Genomic DNA, 5,000 nt, shown 5'->3' on the forward strand with positions numbered 1-5,000 from the left:
GGACACCGCTATGCGACCGGCAGTCGTGGCCGAGTGGCAGTCTCGCCGCGTCAGCCGTGCTGTGCGGACGTGTGCTGAGTTTCGTGCGCCGCGGTCTGCTGTGCTTCGGCGTGGTAAGTCGCAGTGCTTCTTGCATCGTTGCAGAACTTCTACGCATATTGAAATTTGAAATATGAATCCGTGATGGCCCACTTGAACAGACAAGATACTTTGAAATTCTCGTTTGATCGTAATTACGCCCGACCTAAACTACACGAAATCGAAGATTGGTTGGAATACGAAGTGAAAGTTGATTCAGAGGATGTCATTGGAATGCATCTTTCGATAGTGAGCAGCATTGTATTTGTGAAATTGAGGAATGCTAACTTATGTGACAAAATAGTTGAGTCTTGCGGAGGAATTATGAAATTTAAACATTGTGATGGAAACGTAGGCGAAGTCACCGTAACGCATGCAGGGTTTGGAATACGAACTATCAGGATATTCGAACTACCATTCGAAGTACCGGGGGAACAAATAAACGCAGTGATAGCGCCGTACGGTAAAGTTCTCAGCAATGTTGCCGAACGGTGGTCCAACGCGCGCAAATTCCAAGTTCTCAACGGAGTGAGGCAATTAAAGGTCGATTTGCACAAACATGTACCGTCATACATCAGCGTCTGTGGATACCGAGGTATCGTCATATACGACGGCCAGCCGAGGACGTGCGCGGCGTGCAACTCTCCCGGCCACGTCCGCGCGGAGTGTTTACAGCGGCGAGTGGCGCAGCTGCCGGCTGGCGAGGCACCGCGACCGCCGGCTATGACTGCGCTGCCAGCGACTTACGCTACGGCAGCCCGCGGCCAAGTCCTGACCCCAAGCCCTGATGCGAACACGGAGAACCATCCAACCCGAGAAGAAGCCCAGATTGCCACCACTGACACGACAGAAGCTAGACCACCCGAACCTAAGGAAATCGTGGCAGCTGTAACGGTTTCAACACAACAGACACCGAAAGATATTGGGAGCCACAGCAAATTACCCGATTCCTCCGCTGTTGAGAATGACATGCAAGAACCATCCCGGAATGAGCAACCTCATAGTGAACCGATTTCTCTATTGACCCCATCATCCACCAAGAGCACGGTCGACAATTTAGCTCGAAACACCACCCGCATAGAAGATTTGAAGAATGCTGAGGAAGACAACATCAGACAGCAGCCGGTGAAACCTAAACGGCAAACACGAAAACAGAGCCCTGAAGAGATCCAAGAACTGGAGAAAAAACTCTCCCGTACCAAAAAAATTCTTAAAACAGCTCGAAGCGGAAAGCAAGGCGTGGTAGACATCGGAAAACCAGACATCCCCAACCCGAATGAGGACGTACAGATGAACCTCGCCCCTCCAATTGAAGAACCAATGGACACTGTTGACCGCTGCGGAACTGATACGGGGACAGCATGGTCTGACGACACTGAATGCGCTTAGTTGGACTAGCGAACGACGCAGGCGTATAAAATCGCCACTCTCAATGTAAACCGAATAGTTTCGGACGTAAAGTTACAATCTGTGAAGGACTACTTATATGCCGCCGACATTGACATAGCGATGTTACAAGAGGTAGTTACGACCAAACTAGCGGATGTGTATGGATATGAGGCGATCTTAAACATAGGCAATGAATGTGGAACAGGAATACTGTTCAAACACGGCATACCATGTACAGCAAAAGCATTACTTGAATCTGGACGAGGCATAACTGCACAAATATATGATCTGCTTCTTGTTAATATATATGCTCCCTCTGGATCCAGCGGAAAACGAGCAAGGGGCAACCTGTTCCGGGACGAAATTGTCCCATTAATAACGGATCCTCGACTGCACATAATTTTGGGTGGAGATTTTAACTGCGTATTGCGTCCAGAAGATCAAATCCCGAACTTCAACTTTTGTGAGGAGCTGTTGCTGTTAATTAACGGGCTAGATATGATAGATGCTTGGTGCCACCTTCGCCCGCACACCCGAGGATACACGTACGTATCCAGTACTTCGGCAAGCAGACTAGACAGGCTGTATGTAACGAAAGGCTTTATCCATAATATAACTGACTGTGAAATTTGGCCTCTTAACTTCTCGGATCACTGCGCATTTCATATAACCGCGAAGCATACTAAACAAAAAACATTCCTGGGAAGGGGCGTATGGCAGCTAAACGTGTCACTTTTGGAGGACGCAGTACTGAAACAGGAGGTTCATGCTACATGGCAGCGTTGTCTTCGGATGCAATCCAGATATCCAACACGCATCATGTGGTGGCTACAGTCTGCGAAACCGCAGATAAAAAAATGCATCGCACGATATGGTCGCATGAAAGCGTACTGGCGAAAACGCACCTTGGAGTATCACTTTCTTTGCCTCCGCGAACTATATGATGACCCCATGGGATTAGTAGCAAACAGCTCTAGAATAAAACGCACTAAAGCAAGAATAACGGCGTTGGTACGACAATCACTAGAGGGGAAAAAAGTTCGATCGCGTCCTCCGATTGAACTGACGCAGGAGAATACGTCCGTATATCACGTGATACGGGAAGCCAAGAGAGGTAAACAAAAGTTAATCCACACTCTCAGTGATGAACAGGGGAACGAATACGATCAACAGGTCACAGTAAAAAACTACGTGGTGCAACATTATACAGATTTTTACTCCGCATCGGCGACTGACGCGACGGCAAGTGAGCCGCTTTTATCCAACATTCAATCCACGGTCCATCCAACTGACAACGCCGACCTTGTAGCCCACATAACTGAGGAAGAAGTATGTGCCATAATCAAAGACTCGCCTACAAAGAAATCTGCTGGTTTAGATGGCCTACCCATAGAATTTTATGCTTGTTTTTGGCACATCATAGGACCGGAATTCACCAAAATATGCAATGAATTATTGGGAGACGTGCAGATGCCATCTAAGTTTACCGAAGGAATGATTGTACTGATCCCCAAAAAACCACGTAGCGCTACGCTGAAGGATTTTCGACCACTAACACTCCTCAATTCCGACTATAAAATCTTCACCCGACTCATAAACTGTAGACTGAAGATGGTACTGCCGAAAGTACTTGGCCCTTATCAAATGAGTGCTGTCCCAGGGAGATCAATGTCGAATGCATTATGTGAATATAGAGACATAATATATTTGTCGTGGCTATGCAAATGCAATGTTGGTCTCATGTTTTTAGACTTCGATAAGGCTTTTGACCGCATCAACCACCACTTTCTACTAACTGTAATGCAACGGATGGGATTCAGTGCTCATTTTATTCAGATCATACGCAAATGTATAGTCGGCACTTCCTCTCGAATCAAAATTAACGGTCAGCTAAGTTCACCAGTCCCGATCAAGCAATCAGTGAGACAAGGATGCCCCCTTTCTATGGCACTATACGCAATCGCCGTAGAACCGTTACTGTTAAACCTGCATCACAGGTTACAAGGTCTACAGGTGTTGGGTACAAAAACCGTGTGTCACGCTTATGCTGATGACGTCAGTGTAGTAGTTAACACGCACTCAGAAATGGAAGTCGTTCAACAAATAATCCACGCTTACGCCACTTCTTCCGGAGCCAAACTCAATGAACAAAAATCTAAAATTTTACCTGTCGGACCCCATACGGAGACCATTCAAAGGACATGGCTGCAAAGAACAGAGAAGACGAACCACTTAGGTATGATTCTAATGGCCAACCCCAGAGAGATGACAGTAGCCAACTGGGACCATAAACTACATATATTCAGGGCTACTCTCCGTGAACACAAAACTAGAACGCTCAATCGGATACAGAGAGCTCTATTGATTAACAGCTATGCGCTAAGCAAAATATACCACATCGCAGCAGTGTTACCAGTACCCAAGGATACAGCGCAAAAGCTTTTAGCTGCAGCGTATTGGTTCATATGGAGCGGAAACATCTTTAAAGTCGCCATGCCAACCATAGTGTTAACCCGCGCCGCTGGTGGGTTGGGCGTCAAAGACATCAAGAACCAATGCACTGCCCTATATATGGACCGAATCCGCAAAATACTGCAGTCACCCCATCCGACAATTACGAAAACTTTATTCAACAGGTTAGCCCCAACGAGCAAAAAGGCCCCAGTCGATGTTGGTCGCATCAGCGCTCAACTCGATCACGTCCGGACTTATTACCTGGAAATGAGCTATATTCAAGATACTTCACAGCTGCTTAACACCAGACGGACCTATTACCACCTCACGAGACACCATAGGCAAAACCCAATTGAAGCGAAATATCCAGCGGTCAACTGGAGTAACGTCTGGAAAAACATTAACAATCCCATCCTCCACTCCAAAGTAGTGTCCACGTGGTATGACATTGTGAACGAGAAGGTCCCCACAGGTGAAAAGTTGCACAATATCAAAATGAAGCAGAGTCCGTACTGCGGTCATTGCCATACTGTAGATACCTTGGCACACATTCTCATCTGCCGCGACCAATACTACATATGGAACTGGACTAGAAAAAAACTCGCAATAATTACTAGAACCACAGACTCTGCTATAACACTTAAAGATGTACTTCAACCAGACTGGCATTTCTTTCCTGCAACAAAGCACAATAGCTATGCTTGGATTATCGGCCAGTTTGCATATTTTGCAGTTACGAATACACATGCGAGTATAGACGAGTATATACAGTATATAATGGAAGAACACTACAACCTTAAAACGAGTCGGAAATACAAAGCTTTGTTTCAAAATTTCTTACTTCACACTTTGCCATAATGAAGCGGTAAATTTTATTTTATTTTATTTTATTTTTGGTTGGTGCACAACACTACAGCGAGTCGATACTAATTGTGCTTCATTATAATTAAGTTGGCATTTATTTATTTACTTATTTTTATAGTACAGCAAGTGAAAGTGCCTCAGGAAAACTAATTTTGCCAGAAAAAAAAAAAAAAAAAAAAAGAAAAAAAAAAAAAAAAAAAAAAAAAAAAAAAAAA

The sequence above is a fragment of the Schistocerca americana genome, unplaced genomic scaffold, assembly GCF_021461395.2.
Source record: "Schistocerca americana isolate TAMUIC-IGC-003095 unplaced genomic scaffold, iqSchAmer2.1 HiC_scaffold_458, whole genome shotgun sequence".
NCBI classification, from domain to species: Eukaryota; Metazoa; Arthropoda; class Insecta; order Orthoptera; family Acrididae; genus Schistocerca; species Schistocerca americana.